At 44.0% G+C, this 26309-nt stretch overlaps 1 protein-coding gene across 10 annotated transcripts in view; it reads left to right on the plus strand.

The window, feature by feature from the left end:
- SEMA6D (semaphorin 6D) overlaps positions 1 to 26309 on the plus strand; it is a 218533-nt gene that overhangs the window by 173497 nt on the left and 18727 nt on the right. The window contains exon 1 of one of the 10 annotated variants that reach the window (XM_062628676.1): positions 15912 to 16035. The exons of 8 other annotated variants lie outside the window; for them this stretch is intronic. The gene's annotated coding sequence lies outside the window, so the exon portion shown is untranslated. Of the gene's footprint in view, positions 1 to 15911; positions 16179 to 26309 lie in introns of those variants that run through there. One more of the 10 variants, XM_062628597.1, reaches the window with a different exon arrangement.

Raw genomic sequence — 26309 nt, forward strand, 5'->3', positions numbered from 1 at the left:
TGTCTCTTAACAATGGATTTTCTATGCTATGAAAGAGTGGTAAGGAAACACCTCTTAAAGGTCAGTGGCTCTCATCTGTAAGGAGTGGATCAGGCAGTAACTCTGTCCCATACCATTAAGCATGACTGAGTGTGTTTGCAGCGCTGGGCCTGAGTAAGGCACGTTCTCATAAACTAAGTTGGTTCAATGCAAGAGCACAGGCTCTTGCTGTCAGTATAATAGCCTGCTTTCACAGCACTGACTGATGCTATGCCTTCTATGTTGTTTTGGTTTATTTTTAAATAGAAGATAGTGTAGCAGACTGCATTATGTTCCAAAGTTTAAGTCCCCAAAACTATATTTGTGTTACTAAGAAAAATCTGAATCAACAGCTCCTCGTAGGCATTATGCAGGCTACATGAGCAGGTTTGTGAAGGGTTTGTACATGCTGATCGTGCAAGGATGTACATCTGAGTGTAACTCCTTTCTCCCTCCCTGCCTCTCCCTCTCCCCAACCCCTCCTAGCAGGCCCAGAGAACCCACAATATCAATTAACAAACTGCTGCTGTGGTTTAAGACATCACTGCTTCACTTTCCCCAGTTACCAGGCTAGTATAAGAAATTTCCCCACATTTATTCAGCAGAATGTTCTCCAAGACTTCTCCCCGTTTTTCCTCTAAGTGGTCATGGACTGAAAACTACATTAGGTTTAAATTAGTTTAAGCAGGCAGTTAGGCCAGCTGTCTGATTTTGCCCAGGGAGCCCAAGGAAAAGGTACATTACCCATCCTGCATCCCACTTATGGGGCAGCAACAGTTGGCAGAGGGACAGTGTAAAGCAGCTGGGCCTAGTAATGAGCATCAGCATGCATGAGGGGATGCATGTGCTCAGCCTGAGCATCTGGTCCTGCACCAGCACTGGTGTTGGTAGCTCCTCTGCCCAGGCACAGCCCCTGTGGCTGCCTGGGACAGGTTTGGAAGTCCTCTGGCATATCTCATCACAGGACTGGGGACGCTGGTCTCAATCAGGAAAACTGCTCAGATCATTCATAACTGCAGTCTACGTCAGCAGCCCTTAAATGCATGTTTGAGCTTAGCCATCTGTAGATGGAAAGGAATGTGTCCAGGGAATTTAACTAAGCCACAGGACTTTGCACTGAAGCAGCTACCAAACACTCACGCGCACTGCTCCATGCACTCCTTGGCAGGACACGGCGTCTTACTAGCAGGTGGTAACAAACAGCTTGAGGAAATTGCTGCATCTGCTTTGTTAACTGAGCATGTGTCTGAGCCCTGAACCCGTCTTTCAATCAAGCTTTTAATAGGAAAATGTAATCCTGAAAATGAGATTTCTGAATGGGACCCAGCAAGGAATAGATGGGAATGTGAGCATGGTTTAGAGTGAAATCAAAACAAAAAATCTGACAAAGTGCTGTAAAAAAGTCACATGGTGCCAAAAGCAATTGATTATGAAACTGTAAACTGAAGTTTGAAACTGGCCAATCCTCTGTCTAGTTTCACTTGCTAGGTTCAGCCTAGCTTGAACAAATAAAATCAACAGTAAACCAAAGAAAAGTCATGGGCAGACTCAGATCCAGCGTTTACACTGCATCCAATCCACTGGGATGTGCCAAGAGAGAGTCTAGAAAAACACAGATCATAAAATACAAATCTTATCCTGCTATTCCCCTTTCAGGATTGATGAGTAATAAAAGCAATTAGCCAGAAATGTTTTTAAACTTGTCATATGCATTATTTGTCAAATATATTCATTAGTCATGTATCTAGTCACAAACTGTGCGAGCTCTGAAAACTACCTCATCATTTTAAAAGAACTTGAAAATCTCATTTCATCCACTGATGAATCACCTGCCCACATTAGCAATAAACTGGCACAAGCAAGACAGACATTTTTATCCTTCACATCATAAGAAGTGCATTTCAGGACACTTAAGATTTTGCTGAATTTGAGCAAAGGCGAAAGAGACACAAGTGTCTGTGTGTGGAGACAGTGGATGCACACACAGAGGTTTAAGGCAGTTCTCTACATCTGTGAAAGTTCCTACTCTACTTTTTCTGCAAGGATTCTCCTTGGCATAAGGACCTGTAGAGGCCCATAGGCATAGGGAAAGTTGAATCTCTCCCCTCAAGTGATCCCCAGCCAACCTGCAGCTTCTGAACTGGGAAAAGAGCCATTTAGTCCTTTAGGCAGCCAGAAAAATAAATTATTATAGATCAGACTTTACATTCTTATAAGCAGCAACTTTAATCTTAAGAGGTCAGGTAGCTCTATGCAGACAGCTCACGCAAAGAACCTGTGTCACCTCCTGTAACCCAAATACATTCCTTTAGATGAAGGCCTTCCCTCTACCCACTCACGTGGCACTTGATGAGGGTGAGAAGCTCTCTGCCCTCTCATTCACCTTCCTCTCCCTTGCTGTAGGCTTTGACAACAGCTGAATTTGATAAAAGTGGGAAGAACTTTAAAATCCATATTTATTTAACTGTTTGTGTAATTGCAAGAGCGCTTGTCCTGCACAGTTAACTGATAGTGGTTTTCAGACCTGGTGGATGCTTCACCTGCCAAATGTTTTTTGCCTTGTATACTGCTCACGGACATTTATTGTCACTTAATTAGGTTGAAATTAAGTAAACACATCTGATCCAATTCTCCAAGGTTATGGGCTCACATCTGTGTGTTGGATTGTAGTAACTGGTTGCTTTGCACTGCCTGGGATGTAAATCGTGTGCTTGGTTTGGTGCCTACACAGCGTGTACTGAACTCCTGCATGCGTCTCAGGGAGCCCCCAAGCTGCAGCCAAGCCCAGCTTCACCAGGTACTTCTCCAAAAGAGAAGTTAAATTCTCAGTTCCTTGCAGTCTAAAATACAGTCATTCACAATACATCTGAATCACGCTCAGTTCATGGTGCTTCTGTTATCCACTATCAGTAAGCTGATGATACTGCTGTGCCTTTTCTTGCCATGTACTCAGTGACATTTGCAGATGAGCTGGCTGGAAATACATCTTGGTGAGGAAGGAACAGTTCACAGAGATGCACTGGTTTTCCAAAAAGTTCAGCTGCAAAAGATTTCAGTCTAGAAAGAATGGAAAGAGAGGAAGAAAAAAAGAAAAAGAAGTCCTTTATTCAAAAATGGAACACCCAAAAGCATTGTTTTCAGTGCAGAGCAGAGTGGGAACCCACTACTAAGCCTCTAAAGTTGCTGCAAAATGGAAGTATTTCCTGTTGAACCATTTTGTCCATTTCAGAGACTGGGAGTGTCAGGTCTTAGCTGAAAAACGAACCCAAGTCTTCCCATCTTGACATCAAGGTACACACTCTTTCTTTCTCCAGAGTATTGCTCCGGCTCATGTCTATTAATTCACAAGAAGCCATACCATATATTAATAGACAACTTGGACTTCAAAATTATTTTGCAGTAGATTATTTTATTGCCTCATAAACACAGAGCTCCCTTAAATTATCATCAAAGTACATCACCATAAAATTACTGAAGCAATAGAAGAAAAACCTTATAGCATTACTGCACCAAATTCTGCTACAAGTATTATGCTACTTTTCTCTGAAATTCACCGTACTTGCAGGGATCTAACAGCTTTGCCACATTCTTTCACTGATAATGGCAGTCCAAAAGAAGCAATCACACTTTCAGCAAAAGATGATTTAATTTCCATGGGACTTTGGGCTCCAATCTAGTAGGGCCGTCTTAACTCTTCTTAGATGCAGCCAGCACTAACTGCTGTTCTTCGCTACTTTGCACCTTAGTGGACATTTATGTCTGAGTAAAGTAGCTGTAATTCATATCTGAGTAAAGCAGGGCGCTTGATTTGGAAGCACTTCCCATGGGTGCAAATGACAAGCCCAAGGCAGCAGCAAATCCAGCCCAGGAGATACAGTTAGTCCATTGCTGGGAGGAGCGGAAATGAGGCTTTGATTATTGTGATCGGTACTGGGCAGATGTTAAAGGCTGTGTGACACTGCAGGAGAGTAGGGGTTTGCTTTCTCTGAGCCTTGTTTCCCACACTTGGTGTGCAAGATGCCATGCAGGCAGGGAGCCCTGCACACCCCACCTGTGGGAGCATTCCCACTGGGCTTCCTGCACCTCACGTTGTGAAGGGGTTTGGGAACCTCCCAGGTGTGCAGACACAGATGATGTTACGATATGAGCCCTGCAATTCTCAGTAAATAAACTGTTAGAAAATGGCAGTACCAAATTAAATGTCAGTAAAGCTTTTGTTGTTTCAGTTTTATGCAGGGTTTAAGACAGAATCTGCAATGAACTGATCCCTGTATGTTTGCACCAAAATAAAGAGGGAAACATGGCTTATAAATAAGCTTAGCATTAGACCAGTATCTCTTTCAAATTATGACTCACTAACAGAGTTTTACAGAAATTTGATTGCAATTTCACTGCATGGAGGACTCTTTCGCATCTGTTTCACAAATACCCACCTTTTAAATTCTCTTTCGCATCTGTTTCACAAATACCCACCTTTTAAATTCTATTTAATTTTTATTGATTTTCCCTGCACTTTCATAAGCAGACATCACACATCTGAGCACACACAAAAATGATTACTTAAGTGATGATTTAAAAATAATGGATGTACATTAGCACATGAATGATTAATTCCTTTTTGTGAGTACAAGCATCCAGGCTATGGCTGAGTAAAATATTGATGGTACAAAGGAAATGAGCTGTTGCTTAATTTAGTTTTGTTCTGGTAATGTGTAACTAATGTTGTTTCCTTCTAGCAGTATGCATTTAGCGACCCTTTTAAATTTTAATACCTAGTCATAGCTAAACTAACAGTTTCATGGGACATATAAGGGGGGATTTTGAAAAGATGCAGATATAGTTTACATGCATTAATTTGAGACGCTCTGTAACACATTAATACAAATAGGTGCTACAGAAGAATCTAGATAAAGTCTCCACACACAGGCTGGCATTTCACTAAGAGGCTGAAAAAAAGCCGAGGCTTTTTTTGCACAAGACACATTGAAAGGTGGAGATTTCATTGTCGTATTACTCTCACGAGGCTGTGGCATGTGAATCCCAATTCATCAAGACCTGATGCTCTTGTGACGCACTTGAGACTATGAGGATTTGTGAGACTAGTACAAAATGAGAGCAGGACTGCTCTTACCACCTGAATCTTGGGTGCATGTTTACATTAATGGAGGAAAACCTGAGCACTGACATTAACCCTGTGTTGGACTCCTACAGCCCTAGACAGAGATACCTCCTTTGTGGCTTCTCACTGTTCCCACAGCTGTTGAGGTGTTTATGGACATTTCTGCTATGACTACAGCATCCTGAAGTGTTTTCCCACATACTTGCTGGGAAATGCCACAGTGGGGAGAAAGGCACTGAAAGACAAGTGCTACTCACATGGTCCTGCCCACACCTTCATTGCCAAGCATGGCAGGCCAGGCTCACCCAGCCAAAACTTAAACTTGGTGTGCAGTCGAGCAGAGCAGTATGAGCTCCAAATGAAGTAGAAGTGTTTTAAGTTACTGTGTCGATGTGGTTGGGCAGCAACACATGTAAAGACACGGGTTATGGTAGAGCATGGCTATAGGCTTTGACGTTCTCTGGTGGGAATACAACCTTGTTACTCAAGGTTGATATACAGACTGAATCACTGGCACTGCCTACCCACTGCCCATCTGTTAGAATGGCACTTTGCCCACCAACGTGGTGACATGCCAGGTTTCATTTGAAGTAGGTGCCTTCTAACAATGGGTTTAGAAAGCAGCCTGTTGAAGACAGCAACTGACACTTCTTTCTTCAATAGGCTATTTTTGGAGTGGGAACACTTGCTGCCAGCAAGTGCAAAGGGCCTAAATCGGCTTCTGTTAGTCAGCTGCAAAAAAAAAAATCTCATTTGCTACAGTAACAGAAGGTTTGGGCTAAAAAGTAAAGCAATTGCTTCCATTTGCACTTGCTGGCCTCACATGGGTATGTTTATTGTGGCTACTTAATCCCCTTCACTAAACTGCAGGGCAATCTGCAGGTGAGAAAGGAAAAGAAGGAAGAGGAACAGTGTGTTGCTTTTGAGACAAGAAAGGGTGCTTTTTTGTTTCATTTTAAACCATAATCCTTTGATATTTTCCACTGCTGCAATGGATATTATATGGTAATCCTGCCAGGACATTTTATATGTGAGGAAGAGTTTGAGGGTTGGTTCCCTTGGATGACATTTGGCAAATATAGTTCACATTCTTTTCCTTTGGCAACTAAGGGATCTTCCTGCAGTCCCAACAAAAATCAACAGGCTTTCTGTCGTCAGGTCTTTCTGAAAGGGTTTTGAAGATCCTAGGGAAAACATGGACTTTGACTCTGACAAAAGTCCAGGAAGGGGTGTAGATCAGAGAGCAAGTTAATACACACAGTTGTCTGGTGACGTTCTGGGTACAGATACATGCCTGAAATGTAGGCAGTGTAAAACCACAGAGCTTTAAGGCAGCCCAGATGGTCAGCAACCCCAGAAATACATGCACACATGCTATCCTGATCCTTCTAGGAAGGATTTTCAATCTAAATCGTCAGCCTGACATCAGTGCCATAACATTACTGATTGGCAGGAATGATATATGATCCACCTTGCAGAGAGCTACTCACTTGGGTCTGTAGTAAAGAGTCATATGGCCTAACATCCGTGTTCTGACATGTCCAAAACTCACCTGGCAGTGTGATGTTACAGGAGTCAGACCTTGACCATGGCTCCAACCTGCTCTCAGAATCACCTGGCTGAGCACCGGACAGACTGCTTTCCTTCCCCTCTACTGTCTTCTCCTGATTGCACTCCCCTCTTCACGTCTCTGCCAGGACATAGAGCTGTCCTACCTGGCAGAGCACAGCTAAGCCTGTGCTTCCTGCAGCTGGGTCCCCAAACCACATACAGAGAGCGTTTCTGTATGGTCTGGCTATACGAGGAGGTGGAGACCCTTACACCACTCTCTGGTTTAGTGTTGAGCTCTTGGCCTGATGGACATATATGGCTAATGATGACAGGAGAGAAAGGACCGATTGGGCATTCTCTGCCAGCATGCAGTGTACACACAAAATAAACAACCATTGAGATTCTTCTGAACACAGGATGTTATTCAGGCAGCCTCTGAAGTACTCAGATAAAATATCCAACTCCGAAACAGCTTTTGATAGGAAAGCTGAGAATAACCTGTAGTTATCTTTGGCTACTGGACAGTAGGGACTTTATTATAAAATTACTTATTTGCTGTAACATGGCTGCTAAAATCCTGGCACCTTCTTATGCAACTAATTAAAAAAGTCAAATCCATAAAAGGAGCTGGAAGACTTTGGTTGGAGCCACAGGTACTGTTTCTTCTACCACTTCCCAGATGGAGAGCTGCTTTTCATGCCCTCCTGTTACCCAGATAGACACAGGAAAGAGGAGATCTGTAACTAACAGCCACAGCAGCTACAGCTGCATCACTCCAAGCTGCAGAGGGAACAGAGTGCATGCAGAAGTCTCTTGTTTTGCCAAGAATGGAGATGTCACGGCCTACTTTTTTTTTGAGCCACGTCACATGATAGCGTTGGCATTCCTACCTGAGCCTGTTTTCCCAAGTCAAGCACCATCCAGAGGATTTAGCAATAATTTGATGACCTCTGGTTGCTGCTTTGTTGTGTATTTTTGCTATGTTAATTCTTCCACTTTCTGCTGCAAACAGGAGATCTTGTGGGGTAGAATAGGTGCCACTGCTAACTTATACTGCCTTGGATCCAAAGTGATTTCTGCACTTTTGACCCCACACACCCCTCTTCTAGGGCAAGCCTCTGCCCTGACAGCTCCTTTGCATGGCTGTTTCCTGCATGACTTGTCACAGACAATGGTATTTCCCCAGACTCCATGGAGCTTTGCATCACTCAAGATTAGTGGGCTGACGTGCACAGTCATCAAGCAGCTGGCAGACTGTGATCAGTGAAACAATGTGGGGATGAAATGGGCCACCTATCTCATTGTCACCTACTGTCACCTCAAAGGTGAAAATATGTCTTGCACCCACTAAAGCAAAGTAGGAAGATGTGTCCCAGGATCAGTAATAACGAGTGGCTCTCAGACATGGTGCACCATTTCAAATGGCTGATGGGGAGGAAGGAGTAGCAGTAACTCCAAAGGATCACAGCCACCCGCACTCACTTTTTGTCTCTTTAGTTTTGATAATGTCGTTTATAGAGAATAATAATTATTTGTACTCGCTCACCTTCTGTAAGGGGAACTTTTTCTTCTCCCGAAACAAGCAAAGCACAGGACAGAGAAGTGCAAACCTTTCATGGATGGCTTTGTTACAGCTACTCAGTAGAAAGGATTTTGCAGCCCACAGCTAGCACACAAAAGGAACGCTGAAGTACACCAAAGCTAGAAGTCATTTTTTTAAACAAGATGTATTATTAGATAAGGCCATAAGTGTTGAAAAACATAATTAAAGGTACCTACCTTTGCCTCAAGAACAAAATATCCTAGGCTGAAGTCAGACACTGAGATGTCAAGGGGCATACACTGAACAGAAACTCAAGTTAACATGTCAAAGGCAGCAACTCCTGTCATTACCCATTGTGTGTGGGCTATGAACTTTCTGTATTTGTCACAGGGGTAAAAGTAAACAGTTTTATCACCTTTCTTCAAACCTAGAATGAGAATCTACCCTCTTGCTAGATTAGGAATGCACTGAAGAAATGTGGTAAGAATCTATTTCAGAGTTCAAGGAGATACAAATTTACACGCAGTTTGTTTACCTTTCTATTCTTAGTGATTACTGGTATTAGCTATTTTCTACGCACCCTCCCTCCACCAGTCATGAATAATGTCTGTCTGATCCTTTACAACTGTTTTACTGTCACCCAAATGAGGCAGGTTTTTGGCTCCTGAGCCAGTGCTAGGCTGGACAGCTGCTTAGCTGTGACAGCCCAAGGAGCTACCTCAGGCTTGCCCAAGGGAGATTCAGACTGTGCTAAATTACATTCTTAGAGTCTTATTTAAGGCCTTAATCCATGGAGTTATATTTGGTGGGACAGTAAAGGAGCAAGGTTTATGAGTGTCTGTGGATGTGTCTGTGTGAGTCTCCATGTGCACGCATGCCTAATAGCTAGTTTCTGTAATACTAAAACCTGCAGGACTATAAAATGTCATCAGCTGGTACCTGTGGACTCACCTTTGTGTAGGATGTGGTTGTTGGTATATGAAGTCAAGCTGATTCATGTTTGATTTTATGGGCTCTGGAATGAGTAATGTGATACTAATCTATAGATAACTAATCTGCTGGTATTTATAACCAGTGAGCAATTGCCTCACCCCTTAACTGCAGGTTTTGAGATGTGACAGTTACAGTAGATAGTAGCTTTACAGTAGCTCTGAGCTGTTTGGGAACCAGTTTGATTGGCTAAATTTCTAAGGGAACATTTGATTTATGTGAAAGAAAATGTCAGCCTTGTCTTTGGTCATTCTTACTGATAGGGAGAAATTTTCCTTCTGGGCTGGGACATAAAACACAAGTCTGAACCCAGTGAAGTAAATAAAAAGGTAAAATTATCATCTGTTCCCATCCTACATTATCTTGTAATTTACACATAAATAACAGTGAAATAATAGCATGTTTTCAGGCCTGCTCCTGTTCTGAAGGTCACTGGGTCTCCATAGGACAAGGGGGACTCGTCACATAGAATCAATTACAGGATTAGGTAATCCCCTAAAATGGGACTGAAAAGTGATTTTGCGTAACAGAAGTTGCTATATATAATACAAATAGATAACATTAAGTGTCTTGTCATCTTGTGATTATATGCCATGAACACAGATTTGTTCCTAATACATCTTTTCATCTGTCTATGCCTGAAAAAGGTAGCACATTTTACAAGTTGTGAGGAAAAGTGTAGGTAAGCACTGTGGATGGTGTAGATGAGCACTGCAGAGCAGCACTATGACAAATGAAATTTTGGAAATTAAAATTGTAGGCTGTGAGGAAGATCACCTATTAATCTTGGAACTATGTCATTAAGTCTAATTACAGTATTTTGTTGATACTAGCTTAGATGTTTGAAATGAATTCCCTATCAAAAGATAGGGGATGAAATACACCTAACTGAAAAGCTAATCATTGTACAGAAAATGGAGTTTTCTTGCTTGCAATGATGCCTGTAGACGTTTAAGGTGCTGAGGACAGTTAGCAACACCTACCACTCTATACTCGGCCTCAAAGGGCAGCATGGCAAAGCCTTCAGCTTGGCTTTTCTGTTCCCAGCTCGCTGCCCTGTACAGCTGTCCCTCTCTGAGATTTTTTTTTACAGGGTTATTATTTTGCAAGGACCAGGAATTAATCACACTTTACTGCTGCCATGATCTTTGCAGGAAAGTGCCATGGCCAGAACTGTTGGCCTGAAAGAGCTGGTTTTTCCAAGTTAAGCCTGATGGGGAGCTTGCAGGCAGGAAAGACCAGTTTTATAAGACTGTGCCCAGTTATGTTTCTTGCTTGACTCCCTTCTATTAGCTTTGACATAAAGTCATCCAGATGTCACTCTAAGTGCATTTCAAGTAGTAAAATACACAGGACAACACATTACAAACATTTTGTCCATGTCTGCTGATGCAGGGTTGTCTCTGCCAGCCCCACAGCCTCAGCAGAGTTTCTGGCCTTCCATGCGTCAGGTTCATCTGTGCAGGATCACACGTGGTCCCTGCTGGCTGACCCACACAGTGCACTGCCAAAGCATAAAGAAACATATTTGTTTTCCTATTATTTTTATTAATTATTGGTACATTTCCTTTACCTCCCCAGGGTGGATGGGGGAACTGGAGAGCCAACATACTGAATTTCAGTCAGACTTTTGCCCAAGTAAAAATTGAGAGCATCTATTAGATTTATAACTTAAATATTCAATATATAGTGTTCTGAATGCTTTTCATGGTAAACTGATGTCAGATTATCGTGGGTAGGCATGGAACAGCAGTGTGGACCCATTTCTTACACCAGCTGGAAAGATGAATGACAACAGTGAAAGCATATGCACTGCTGGCCCTATACAGAACCAGGATAAAGTTGCCAAGTTCAGATGCACAGCCCATCACTGTTAGCAGAAAATTATCACTATGCCTTCAAGTGACAGGCATACAACCTGAGATAGCTACACATCCCTCTAAATAAGGAGGCAGATTGGAAAGATATAAAAAAGAGAGAACAATGATGTTAAATGGAAGTTTTGACAGTCAGAAATACTTTTAAACCAACCCTTAATAAAGTACCCAAGAAGATGGTAAAAGAAAGTGTTGAAATTGTTTTACATCTTGCTATACTTTACAAAATACTAATTGCTTAAAAGCTCTTCCTATAACTTTCTGACAACTGACAAGAGTGAAAAAGGGGTTTCACATCACTTAGAAAATATGAGAAAAATATTTTCTTTCCTTTAGGCATTATAAAGAACTAGACTGATGCGCTACTTGAATTGGATGCTATTTACAAGGATAAAATGATGATGTCTTTTCTTAAACTTACCACTCTTTATACAGTACTTGACTTATAACCAATTATTTGCCTGTATCAACACAGCACAGGCTTGTTTTATTAGCAGCTTGCTATTTTTAGCCTATTGGTGTAAATCATGAGTGACAGTGTTCTGAAATGTCTCACTTCTAACTTGCGTTGATACTGACACAAGCTCAGAGAAGGAAAATGGTTGGTTCAGTTTTATTGCTTCACCAGCCAAACACTGGGATTTTCACCTGTATTTCCCCAGGCAACAAGGTTTAGGGTGATTGAACAGGGATAGGATCTCAATGCACTCCAAGCAGATTAAAGACCCATCTTCTTGAGATCTAAATCATGGGGTATTGAGTGAATAAGCGGCTACAAATAGGGCAGGGCAGTAACTACAGTAAGGGTTCATGGAGACTGGATGCTAAAGCGAGGAACAGTAGGCATCCATCTCACAGAGGTGAGCATTAGAAAACACGTAACTCTGCACTGTGCTTGCTAACAGTGGAATACCGTAATGAGCTATCCACTTCAGCTTACGTGGATTTAAGGCTGTTCTGGTGATGGGCTGTGAAGCATTATAGCTTGAGCTTCCTATTTTCTACAGTTTTGTTCTTAGAAATCCAAAGGAGAGAATTCTTCACCAATCAATAGGGATGAAAAGCCTGTTTTTCTTGGAAATTGTTCTACATTTATTCACATGCTGTACTGCCTGCCCTGCCCCGTGCAATGGCTCCCTGGATAGTGACAAGGCACGAAGGCACATAAAACCAGAGCTGTATGAAAATAACTTTTCTGGGTTGTTAATAGAAACTAGTATTATCAAGCAGACTAATATTTACCCCTGCAATGGGAGCATTACTCATTGAATAGCACCTCAAATTGTCCAACTAATTTTATCCGCTCGTAATGAATGATTTGTATTCTCTTTTATTATCAAACATAATTACAGTCAAGGTAAGTCATAACATCTGCACTTTGCAACTTAGATTGAAAGACAGCAAATGTAAAAACTGTGCATGTCTACTTAATCAGAAAATGTACTTCTGATCATATTAATCGCCTACCAGTTCCTCTGTTCAGTGCCATGCAGTGGGCAGAGGCCTGTATGCACTGGTGAAATGTGGTGCTTTCTGGAGGAAAAGAAAAGGAGGGAGGAAGAAAATATTTAGCTAAAATATAACTTAGCTATAGTTTAGGCTATAACATCATCATATTCTGGCACTGCTGTGATTTGACCATCCTTCTGTAACTGACGTTTGCTGTTTATATTGGAAATGACACAGCTTAAATGAATACATCCTCAAAATGTAAGTTTCCCATTTCATTCAGAAGCCATCGTGTCCCTGCGTTACTGTGCTGAGTCACTGATTCAGCTCTGGCTCAAGCAGAGGGAAACCACCAATACCATTTTCTTCAGCACTTAGCATTTCCTAGGGATGCACCTGTGGAGCAAACTTTCCTGGGTGACAGTGCTCTGACAGTGGTTTCCCAAGAGTGCAAACTGCCCTGGACTGTGTGCGCTTGCACTTTCTTACCAAATCACATGCTGAAATAGTGATTTCAAGGAATGCTTCTCCTTGCTGGAATCAGTTCAGCCTTGGTTATAAACCCAATGGAGGCATTCAAGGCAAATGAAATGTCTGGTTTAAACACATATTAGTTTAGTATTATCTGTATTTAAATGAAGCAAAACCTCAATTTGTTGTTCTAACAGATGGTGGTTCTTTATATGTAAATTTTGAATAATTTGCTTACATTTTCAAATTCATGAATGAGTTGTTGCTTAAGTCTGTAAAACACTCAGAGGGTGAAAAGTCCTTTAGGCAAGAGGAATAATCCATAAAATATACCTAGGAGATGGGGAGTAAGTGCTCTCATTACCATCCCATACACAGGGACAGTCTCATCGGAGCCAGAGCAGGTCCTCTTGGGCTAACAGTCCATTTTATTGTGCCTCTGTACTTTCAGATTCTGCTGATGTGTTTCTTTTACAAATCAATCATTCTAGGAGTAATTAACATTTAAAAGCCAGGTTTATTTTAATTCCATTAGTATTTTTTTGACAAGAAACGTGTTGGCAGAATCCAAAGGTTAAGAGTTACAAAGAAGAACAAGTTTTAGGATAAATGAAAGTTAAGGCCTAAAATAGCCTGACAATAGCCCATTAATCTGCACACTATTGACACAATAGTGGTCTGTTGTGTCAATGAGGATTTAAGAAGCTTTGCAGCACATGTTCCTGATAGTTTATCATATCAATAGGAGCTTGCATATATTTGTTTAAAAACCTGTGGCTGTGTAATTCCCTGACTGCGCACATATTTTAGGTGCACATACTTTAAATCCTTACATAAAGTGGTTTCTAGCCATGCAGCACATTTTGAAAGTATAATAAACTACCATATTTAAGCGTAGACACAAGATATTAGTCTCGGCTATACCAAAATCCGCTGAAATGCTGTACTTCAAACTGAAACCCTTTGCCCCAGAGGAATGCGATCTGATTCTGAACATTGTGTCATCTGCCTAATTGAAGCAGAAGGAGATTTAAACCATATTAATCTCTCATCCTGATATATGGAAGCCTTGAGACAGCTTGTGGCTGGGATGTATAGCAGGGAAGAAAGGTCCTTTCCCACAGGCAGCCCCTCTCCGGGCAGAGGGAAGCGTGCAGCCACAGCCCGAGCAGATGCCACAGGCTGAGTGCTTCCCATGCCCCCGCTGCAGGGATAACCAAGCAGCATTGCCGAGGAATTTCTACATGCCAGTCACAAAATGGATGTATTGAATGAAAAGATGGGTGCCTCTTCTGGGGCTGCAGTTCCTCTGGCTGGCACCACCACCAGGCATTTAAAAACCCAAGAAGCAAATCCCACATTTTCACTGCACTGGCACGGGCAGCTTGCACCGAGGTACCCGCACCCTCCACAAATCCACACGGCAGCAGGGCTACTCCCGGTGTTTGACTCCCAGAGGAGAGGCCAAGAAGCTGTTCCCGGAACCAAACGAATCCTTTTCTCTGAGGGACTCCTGAGCTTTTTGTCCTCAGGTTGCAATTTGATTCCTAACCAAGCGAGCAGTCCCGATCGCAGCATTTTCACGCACTCTGCAGATTTTGATGGTTTTCAGATGAGGGCTGTTCCTGAGAAACTACTGTCCTTGCACCTTGAACCAGGCAGCAGCTCCTGGGGTGCAGCACAGCCGCGCTGTGTCTGCTGCGAGGAAGCCCATAACGATCTCGCCTTTAGCCTGTCACCACCAGGAAACATCAGAGGGAGACAGCCAAGGGACTGACTTGCCAAAAACGTCCAATTCCCATGGCTGAGGGATTCTGTTGGCACCATCTCTAAAGAGAATTTACTATGGGCCAAACCCTGGCGCCCTTGCTCAGATGAATCAGTTCTCAAGAGGCAATGCTCCCGCGGTGAGCGGTGCTGGTATGGGCTAAAAACTGGCCAGAGCAGCCCAAATCCCTGCTCGGGAGCACCGAGTGCAGGGCAGGAGTGACCTGCCCAGGGACCTGTGGGAGACAGGCAGTGCAGAGCTGAGGGACTGCATGTGACTGACAAGAGATGGCTCCCCAGCAAAAATTCTACTTGGAATTATTCCCATTTCCCATAAAACAAGCACGGATGATACAGTTTGGCGAGGAATCCTTTTTCTTGCAGGGGCATCCAAAATATTTCGTGGCACTTTAAGCCTTAATTAATTTATCTTTCATGTGAAGATAAATGAATTAGTGACAGCTATTTCCTGCACTTCATTTCTGGGATTAAACCTTTTGTTTCTGGACTATCTGGGGGGATGTTGGGCAGGCATTTAAAAGATGTCATTTCAAGGACACCCCTCACCACCACCACCACACGCGAAGTACTCGGCTGCAAAATTGATTCTCATTAGCCTGCAGAATTGCACTGCTCGCAATGACTTCGTCTTTCCAAGTAGAAATGAACATTATTAAGTAACGAAGGCGGCGCCGGTGATGAACAACCCAAACCGCCTCCCCGTGGCTTCGCCCCAGCGGTGTACCTCCGCACCCACGGGCGCGGGGCCGGGGACAACTTTACCGCCGTGCTCCGGGAGGGGGAAAACTACGGGGGAAGTTTGCCCGAGCTCCGCACCCGGTGCTGCCCGTGGCGGGGCAGGGAATAAAGGAGGGGGCCGGAGCGGTGCTGGTGCCCCCCCCCCGCCATGGTGCGGCTCAGCACGGGGCTCCGCTGCCTCCCGCGGGTGCGGTGCGAGCCGAGCGGGGGCCGCGGCAGCGGGAGCCGAAAAGTTGTCAGCGGCGCGGCGCGGGCGCGGTGCTTGCGCGGAGGCGGAGGGCGGAGCGGGGCCGGGCGCGGCGGGACGGCGAGGGGCGGGCGGGAATAAGCACATTAAAGGGAGGGGAGGGGCGACCGGGGGGCGGGCTCCGTCTCCCCGCGCTGGCTCGGCCCCGAGCGGAGCGCCGGGATGGGGCTCCCGGCGGGGTGCAGCGGGCGGAGGAGGCGGCCCCGCCGGCGGGCGGCGGCCGTGGGCAGCGGTGCGGCGGCAGGTACGCGGGGCCGCGGCGGGTGCGCGGCGGCGCTGCCGAGCGAAGCTGGCGGCCGCGGTGGGAGCCAGCGCTGGCCCGAGAGGGGGGAGCTGAAGCGGAGCTGTTTGGTTTATACCCGAAGAAGCCGCCCTGGGGCACTTGGGGTGAGTTTGGGCTGGCGCTGGGTCGGGGGCTGAGCTGGCTCGGTCCTGGGGGTCGGCGGCGGTGCGGGCGCTCAGCGAGGTGTGATTTATGGGCTCCACGGCAGGCTCCGGGCGCTGGGAGGCAGAGGGAGCTGTGTTTCAAGCTCCCCATCAATTATGGATAGAAACAAATACTCGAGTCGGTTCTGAATTACCCCTGTGCAGAGGCAGGGATCGCTCCGCTCCGTCCTCTCTCCGCCCGGTGACAACAATGTTCAGGTGTGGAGAGGGGAAACTTTTATTTTTAGAGGGGGGGAGGGAGGGCGTTTCAGCACCGCAGAAACAGATACAGCTGCTCTGAGGGAGTAATTAGAAAGGGTTTAAAGCCTTCTTTATTATTTATAAGCGCTGGATGGAAATGAAAGGTCACACCGATATTTCTAGGTGGATATTATGCCTGTATTTTAAAAAGCTGTGGTTTTTTTTATGTTTTTCATTGTGTTTCATTTTGCAAGTTGGAAAATGCTATTAAGTATGCTTTAGGTCGATGTATTGAAAATACTGTAGTTCCGGTGGATATCCCCCTTGTTAGTATTAATACAGCTAGTCTCAAATTAAAGGGGGGGTGTGTGTGTGCCAGTCTTTGAGTTGTTTCTTCTGGTCAAGACTGCCTATATCGCAGGCTTTTGTGAGTAATTTGAGCAAAAATCAGCCCTCAGTGTGTAGAGTCGTTTGTATTTATGTGTGTGTGTGGCTCAGAATACATTTACTTTTGAGCATAGCAGCAGCAATGATGGTTCATAATGCTCACATATGTGGCACTTGCTGTACAGATGGTATTGTAGCTTATCCGTGTACACACATGCTTCACACATAATGTGCAGGAATTACAGCAAACTTCCTCAAAAATACTGTTTGGTGCTCTGTAAATGTGTGGCATTTTTTCCCCTGATTATTTCCTTTGGCAGAAAATGTGTCTTTATTGGGATACCTTTGTATTCTAAGTAGTTAGTCTTTCCTTAATAATGTTTATGAATTCACTTAAATATTATTTGACGGAACAGCTTTCTACTGTCTGAGAGGCTTTTACTGCTGGTCTGTTGCTCTCACGTACAAATACTTTCACAGAGAATTTTCTGAGGTGCTCTCCTTTCTCCAAGTCCAACAGGAAGCTCATTGTAAAGCTTTGCAATCACTTTTGTCGCAAAAGAGAATAGGTGTTTTCCCTGCTTTGTTCATACTATGAAATTCTGTGTACCTCTAAAGTCTGCTTAAGTTACTAGTCAGTAAATTAACCTATATGTAATCATGTTTAATGTAGAAAGTGGCAGGCGTGTTTTGTTATGTTGGCAGATACTGTATAAACATTTACTCTGGCTTAGATAAATACAAATTGCCAGCTGAGTGCTCTGATTTCTATATCATCATGAACTTCAATGCTTTTAATATTAACTAATATAGAGCTCAGTTGTTTTAAAAACAGGAAGAGAAAGTTTGTAGCAGGAATTTATTAGCATTCTGAATTATGAAGCTCAGATTTGTCTTCAAAAGGACAGCCAAAGGAGTATAACCCAGAGGCTCTAAACAGGTTTATTTAATCAGCTTCTCACTTCCATCTGCACTTTTAGTTACAGTGAACAGCTACCTTCCTCATATCCTGCAGTCTGTCACTATCTGCTCTCCTCTATGGTAGAGATGCAATGAAGATAACATCATTTTCTAAACGTGCTTTGTGTGATGCAGGAGTGTGTGCCAGGAATACAGTGATGGTCTTGTCAAAGCTCTACAAACCAGCTGTGTGGCTGCGGGCTCCCCCCAGCCTGTCCTGCCCTTTGAGCTGGACCATCCGAACGCTTCTACTTCCCCTGTGTGGCTGGTCTGAGCCGATATTAGAGCAGGTACTTTAGCCCTTGGAGCCACCGTAACTTTGATGTAGGTTTATGAAGAACACACATTTAGATAGAATGCTTAATTATATATGCAATTAATTCTGACTAAATTGGTCTTTGATCGAATGGGTCCTGTCAGGAGATGTGTGAAGGTAGAGAAACATACGTCACAGAAGCTCTCACTTCAAAGCGTACGTTAGGCATTTGTAATAACATATCTTCTTGCCTTGTCTTTTTGCAGTTGGGCTCGCACAGATTGCAGCTCTTGATTTCTATGCATTTTAAGTTCTTTTTAAAACATTGCACTTAACATAGGATTTGACATCCCCTGAAGTTGGTGAAGCCCAGTTAGCTAGCCAGAACCCGTGCAGAAATGTTGAAATGGTTCAGTTACGCTTCCTTCTGAAAAGAAAAAGAGAAATCTGAAGTCAAGTGGAGATCATGTGTGAATATGGTCAGTTTTCATCAAGTGTCATGACAGAGGGTGTCTCAGTTTTTAGTCTGTAAGAAAAAAGAAACGGTTACATCAACAGCTTCTGTGCATGTATAAGCTTATGTTGAGCTTTTTTACATTGCGGTCTGATATTTTTCAAGGAATACACTGTGCTTTGCTTACTGACCAGAGGAGGTGGCAGTAGACTTCATACCTGCGTATTAAACATATCTATAATTCCAGTTTGAGAAAATCATATGTCTATCCATTGGATGAAGTAGCAGTTTGCTCCACAAGTAATTAAGAAAGGTTGGAAGGCATTTTACTTGCATTGGGTATTACAAGTTATTTTCAGTCTTAGCAGCTCTGTACGTAATTAAAACAGTTCAAATGCTGCTTTCGTCGAAACTGCTGTTAGAACAGATGATCTCTTTCCTTACGCATCAGATAAGCTACTGAAGTTACCGTTAAAATCCATCTAAGCCATTTTATTAAGTTGTTACTTGTTCTGTGAATAGCTGCCAGCCTCGAGTTCAGGCAAAAGTAGGTTCTGATTTGTTCCCATGTCACAAGGAAGAGGTGTGCAGTGGAAATCGTGTTGCTGCCCTTCCGATGCTGTTTTCCGGAGCTCTGTGTGTTGTCTGCTGTAGCCCCCTTTCCCTCACCGTTGCTTGACAGTAATTACAGTACAGCTAATATCAGAAGTTGACTCAGTTTATTCAAACAGGAAGACTGTTGAATTGTCCTGCTTCCAAAGTCAAATGTTTGTGTTAACCACAGAGATCAAATCTGTAGTGCACATATATAACACATGAGGAGTGTTTATTTCCCTAACTTTTCTATTCCATTCTGCTTTTGTTAACTAACCCAGATTAGCATTTTAACAACCCTGAAGTGAACTTCTGCCATTCTCCCTGCTTGGACAGTGTGTGTAGACCATCCATCATCCTGTCCCTGGCCACAACAGGCTACTGGCTCCATAACCATTTGGAGCTACACAGAAACCATCCGACTGTGAACAGCACAGCTGGCTACAGCAATTTTTTCTTCCACGCCACTGGCAGCATTGTCTGGCTATGGTAACTAAAGTTAACATCCAGAACGTGAAATTTCTTTAGTTCTGGCACCCCAGCCCCACTGCAGCTCAGTGGGCACACCTGCACAGGGGCTACAAAATGGCTGTGAGGAGGAGGAGGGAGGCTAGACTCCTATGCAAGGCTCCAGTTTGGAGTTAGCAACCTGTTGTTCAGAGTGGGGTTACATTAACTCCATACATACTGGAAAGGGAGTAAGTTACTAGTTGCGCCCTGTGCTCTTTCAGCTTTCAGATCCGGGTGTGCTTTGGGAGCCGCCAGCGAAAGAAACAGAACTTGCTGCTTTAACTGAGCCATGCAAACTGCCAGGGAGCACAGAAAGAAATGGAGAGTTTCGGCTGTGTATTTCACACATTCTTGTAGAAGCCTTTTTAGTTCCACAACGGAAACCATGTGATTTCACAGGATCTGTGCCCAGACTCTAATACTTGCTACAGATGCTTTCCTTGGTTTGTTTTGCAGATCTATGAATGCAGTAGGAAAGAAGTTGTTGCAGGATTTATTGTTTTAAATCTGATGTGTGCTCTGGATAGCAGGTAACCAGCAGGTGAACGTGCTTGTGCCTCTGTGCTGATTTTATTTATTGAGATTTTTGCATAATCTAACTAAATTGGCCTACCATGGCTGTGTGTCATGTGTGAGCCACAGCCTTCTTGCTAGAAGAGAACTCTTGCTTTCAAGAGCAAAGGAGGTCAAGAGGTGTTGCCAGGCAAGCAGGGGCTGGGTGGAAGTGGAGGAGCAGAGCAGTGGTGGCGAAGAGGAGGAGCAAGGAGCTCAAGCAAGCAACTGACATTTGTTCTGTCCAGAACGGTTACAAACCTTGTAAATGAAATCAGTCCCTGGACAGCTTTGATTTATATTCTTGCACAGCAGATTGGCCTTGGTCTGCCTGACCTTGGTAACATTACAGAGGTCGTATTTGCACACAGATACTCTTGCAAAAAGCTTTGTTGTTGCTGTTATTTTTTTAACTGTTGCATCTAAGAGCCAAATTGCAGCCCAGGTTTCTAATTCAATAGGCACTGGATAAACACAGAACAGAAAGGATGGATCCCGTTTCCCACAGTGGATGGTTTAAGAGAAGAGACAGCAGATGGGTACAGTCAGTCAGTGGCCTCTAGACGCAGGAGGCCGCGTTGGCCTGCATAATCAGCAGCCGTGTTAGCACGCAAGTGCCTAAACATAGCTGAGCTGCGTGTGTTGGGGAAAGGGGCACGCATGCTTGTAGGCATCAGAGGCAAAGAAGAGCTTTGAAGAGGGCTTGGGATAAGAATGAGGACTTAATTGGCAGATGCGTGCTGGGGGGCTCTTCAAGTGCACGAGGGACAGCTGGGAAGCAAGCACAGAGGTGCTCGTTTGGAAAGGTAACAAGTGAGCAGTGGGGACCAGCATCACAGGCTGGCTGCCCACCAGAGGTGGGAGTGAAACCTCACAAGAGATGAAAGGTAATCAGCTGGTCACTCATCTCGGCTATTACTGCAATAATAGGCTTTTCTTGATGTGAGCCGCATAGTTCATCTCTCTTGTGCCAAATGGTCGTGACAGCTGGGTCTCTTGCTTTCCCAGTAAGGTAAGCAGTAAGCTCACATCTCTGTTGGGTGGGACCTTCCTCAGAGCTTTATTGTGGTACAAAACAAAAGGTATTGCCCTCCAATGCTGCTGCCATGCTTCCTAAGGATGTTAATAGCTGCTGGGGGTGGACAGGCACCGGGGCAGCTACAGCACCAGCAGAAAGTGTTGCTGCTATTTCTGTGTCTGTATCATGACAGATGCACTTTGGGGTCAAAAGAAAATTCTCACGCTTGTATTTCAAGCCCTTGTCTAGATATCCCTCCACTTGGGTACTCGCTTCCCATGCTGTGTGAACGCTTGTGTCCTGTCAGGCTGCCTAACCATCCTGTCTTGGGAGACTACAGAGAAGAAGAATGTGTATTTAACTTACAGAAGCCTTAGTGTGTAGTTAAGCCTAGAGTATTAAAATTTTAGATGGTGTCTGAATGTAGCTGTGAGTCTGCCTGTTAGTGTAATGGGAATTAAACAAAAAAAGGGCTATAAACAGTCTGTGTTCACCGTGTGATGCAGCACGCTTGTGTTAAATATCTGTGTCCTGCCTGACGGGTCAGGGAAGTGCAGGGCCCTCTGGAACCAACTTGAACCAGCTAGGCTGCAAGGCAGGAGAGGGCTCTTTAGCTTTCCAACAGTTGTCCAAGAGCCAGCATTGGCACCCCTCGCAAATATAGCTCTTGTGTATTGCTACTGGAGATGAGTGCTGAAGAGAAGGGTAAGGATAACAGAGAAAAAGCAGTGGTGTGAAAGCAGTGGACAGGGTGTGAACAATGTCCCCAGGTGTCTCATGAAAGGAGTAATAAGGGAAGGGGGGAATCATCTTGCAGAGTTGAATGGTTTCTTTCAATTTGCAAACTTTTGCTCTCAGTGATGGTTTCTTTGACCCAGCACGTGTTTGTCAAAGATTGACAGTGAAAAGCAGGTAATGTTTTGCTCAGTAAATCATATTTTCTTCATAAAACAAATGCTGTGTGGATATTTTTAGCTTTATGTAGATTTTTCTTCCTTAATGATAACTTCAGACAAAAATAATCAAATCCCATGCTTTGGGGATTAATTTGATTCCCTGCAAGGGTATGGATAGGATTTTTTTTTTTTTCTACTTATGTACCACTGTGCAGGTTTTACTGCAAGTGGATTACGGCTTTTCCTCCCCCTAAAGTATCAGGGTTTCATCCTCGCCAGAGATATAACAAGCACTGCTCATGAGTGAGCAATGGTCTTACATGGCAAACTGTGCCAACGCAAAGCTGAATGTATTTGGTGCAGCTGTAGAGGAAAAATAGACCTGCAGACATACATAGTGTGGGGATCTGATATGATTATTTAACCACATTCTTACACTGGCCCAGTATTACTGGTGATAACACGAGGATTTAGGAAACTGTGCAATTGTACTGTGGTTCTCGGGAGGCTGGTATGGAGGAGAGAATGGGACAAGCTGTAATGTAAAGCTGTACGTCTTGTTCCCTGATTTGCCACAGATTTCCTTGTGACCTTGATTCAAGCACTTGCAGTCCATATGTTACCGAGTTGAACTATTTTTTACTTCTAAACATCTGATCCATGGCTTTTCTGTGGCTCGCTGGTCATAATGCCACAAGTATGGTGATGCGCATACTGCCCTGCCTTGCAGGGTGAATGTTATCAGGAGATGATGTAGGGAAGGGAGAGCTGATGTCCGACTGGTGGCTGGATGCCGGTCCAGACAACTTTCTGGAACACACGGACCAGTGTGGGCTCCGCAGATCGCATTTGGCCTGTGAAAAGTAGGCAGATCTGTGGTGCAGCACAGGGACCTGCCCAAGACTGGGACCCAGAGCAGGATAGCTGGGGTTTCACATTGCACCAATCCTGCTTCCAACCCCAAAGTGGTAACAACATGGGTATAATTTACCTAACTGCATTTGCATCAGTTCCGGAACTTCAGCAGACTGTAGGATAAGGAATCAGCTGGATCAAATCCTGCACTAATACATCTGATGTTTAACTAAATTAAAGTTTCCACCACTACCCCAGAGCGTGAAGCCAGCTGCTCCCAGAAGACCCTAAGGATGGGCACCTCTCTCAAGGCATACATCTGCCCCTCCAACTGTCCCCAGGGTCTTGCAGCATGAGCACCAATGTTTCTTCTGTCCCCTGTGAGTATGTATATACATACATTTACAAATACACACTTGGAGACTACAAAAGCAGCAAATGTAATAATGTGATCCAACTGTTCAGTGCTAGGCTAGAAAGAAGTGTTTTTCTGCCATTATGTGAAAATTTAGCGTGACTGGAACAGAGTCTGCATTTGATTAGGCAATTTAAGAAATGTTAGAGACTTCATACTGTAGGGCAGTGCTGCAAAACAATTGCTCGGAACATGTTCTAAAATTGGTTTGCCTTCACCAGATTTCCATGTGTTTCTGCACGACATCGCAAATAAAAATATGAGCAGTCACGTGGCGAGCGACTACGCTTTGGTATTATGGTAAATAAAAGCAGCAGTTTAAACAATTATTCCAAATCCTGAGTAGCCTTTGAGATGAAAGAACACAAAACTCTCCTTCTGTTTACTTTTCAGCATGGGAAAAACATTTGATAACACATCCTTTCACTGGCATAGTTAATCTTTAATGCTTAACGAGATAATAGTAATTGTTAACTTTGAGCTCAGGCTTCCTCCAGGTTTTCATGCCTGCATTTTGTACATGTAATTGATTGTGCCCAGGAAAGTGGCAGAGCACATGCTTTGCATACACAAGTAGGTGGCTGGGTGGCCGGCTAGCAGATTTGTCTATGCAGAAAAACCAAGACTAGTTAAAAACATGTTGTTCCACAGTCTCTATAGGCAGTATTCTTGTGGGCAAGGCTGGCTGACTGTTCCAGTTCCGAGAATGGCATACTGATAATACTAGCGCAGTGCTTAAGATGCTCTGATGTGTTCCTTGCCAGTTGATAGTCTTCCCCTGTCTCTCCCCTCACATTTTCCAGCAGCCATTTACTTTCTCTTTGAAGTGAAAGCAGGGGCAATGTGGCAGCCTTTACCCTAGCAGCAGCACTCAAGCCAGCAAGCCCCATGCTCCAGCAAGGCACTGCACTGAGATGCTGGAGGGATGTTTATAGCAGGAGAGAGCAGTGGGTGGGAAGAAAGGATGCTTTCTAGAGTGAGGTTGACAGCAGTGTTGTCTAGGGCACAGCCTTTTGAATAGCAGATGTGCCCTGTCCACCTTTTTATTCCTTCAACTGTCCTGCTTGTTAGGGTGTATTCTTTCCCACCCCCCAAGCCTCCCTTCCATTTCAAAACATCCCATCACTTCATCCTGTAGGCAAACCCTGACCTCCTGGGCCTCAGCCAGGTCTAAAATGGGCAGTGCTTATCTCAGGGATCAGGGTTAGAACACTGCTCAAGGGAAAGGGTGCTTTCTCCACTGCTAGGAGACAGCAGGGCCCGCAGACGGGAGACCCGGGGTGCTGCCAGCAGCTCGCCATGGCTGTGGCGTCAGTTGGACTTGTGCATGTTGTGTCCAAGACCTTCATTATGCCCTCGCCTGCACATTCTGGTTTATACCTGTCCTAGAGCTGCCTTATCAGATGATGCCTAATCATGCTGAAATGAGTGGCAGTTTTGCTATGTAAATCATGGACTGCAGGATTGCAGGAAGAATACTTGGTTACTTCACTTATGGCATTCGCCCATCTTTGTAGCTAACCCTCCTTGAGGGAGGAGAAGGTAATACTTTGGACTAGGTTTTAGGCTTTCGTTTGGCTCTTTCCTAACCTACATCTAAGCATATGTGTACTACTGCACATAATTAGATCTCTGCCATCATGGCTTAAGAGTTCTCTCTCATTTTCAGGATAAAAGTATTTTGGACTAAAAATCATTGTTGAAAGAAAGACCCCTCTGGCACAGCTGTGAGCTGGAGCATGCAGGAGTTCACCCCGATGAGGTACATCTGCTCAACCCAGCAGGGTGGCATGGCTTTCCTTGCACTGGGTCAGGGCAGGACCTCGTGCTGCCTGTGGCCAGGAGTTAGCAAAGGGTCAGTGCTGGGAGTATAGAACAAACCCTGCACCAGTCCTTGGACATTTCCACATACAAAGTTAGTATTTGCTAGGGCCGTCTCAGTTGGGCATGAGCAGTTTGAATTAATAAAATGCAGGCTTGCTAAAATGGTGAATCCAGAGCACTGCTTATGTTAAACTTCCTTGCACCGATAGCTCAACCCTGGCAAACTTTCAAGGGGAGCATGTGCTGCAGGGGCTTTGTAAAACAGAACAGATTTGACCACGGATGTGGCTGAAATCAAAGGTTGGCTTCAGCTGGAGGACTTCTGTATCTCCCTGGTAAGGGAAGGTAGTTAACATTCACTTTCAAAAGTTAACTTAAAATAAACATAATTGAAGCAATCACAGTTTCCTCAGCATTTTATTTCCTTTCCTGCTGAAACTACCTTGTGCTCCAGTAAATTTTTGATCACAGTAGAATTTAGCCTTCAAAGTGCATCTAATCAGCCGCTAAACACTTGCATCATTAAAAATCACCCTATCCATTTTGCAGGCGTTCTGTCAGCTTGTTCTAGAGCAAGAGGGGTGCTGAAAGGCTGCAAACAACTGAAGTGTAGCTAGCAGTGCCATAAGCCAATTAAGATGAAATCTGTGATATTCAGTGGTAGGGTTTCATCACTTTAATATTAAACTATCTTTTTTTGCTTAGGCATAGATCAAGAGGTGTTAATGCAGAATCCTTAGAAGAAGTCAAGTATTATCTTAAAAAAACAGACCTGTTATTTGCACTTTCATGCTCAATTAATATCGTGGCTCCAAATATCCTGTGTGTTTTCTTCAGAGCTGCAGATTTTAAAGTTGTTTCAGAAAGAAAGGATGGCTGTGTACCTCTTAGAATCATAGAATAGTTAGGGTTGGAAAGGACCTTAAGATCATCAAGTTCCAACCCCCCTGCCATGGGCAGGGACACTTCACACTAAACCATGTCACCCAAGGCTTCGTATCTCTTGGTACATAAATTTGAGTGTACCTTTATAGGACAGAAGCAGTTCTTAGAGCATCATTTTTTATGAATAAATAGGTCATTTCTAAAAGGGAGTGCAAGAATTAAGTATGTGTCTTTTGTTATAACCACAAGTATTTTCCTGTGTTATTTGATAATTAGCTGAAGTAA

The sequence above is a fragment of the Pezoporus occidentalis genome, unplaced genomic scaffold (genome assembly GCF_034315485.1).
Source record: "Pezoporus occidentalis ecotype Australia unplaced genomic scaffold, CSIRO_AGI_Poc_V1 ctg11, whole genome shotgun sequence".
NCBI classification, from domain to species: domain Eukaryota; kingdom Metazoa; phylum Chordata; class Aves; order Psittaciformes; family Psittacidae; genus Pezoporus; species Pezoporus occidentalis.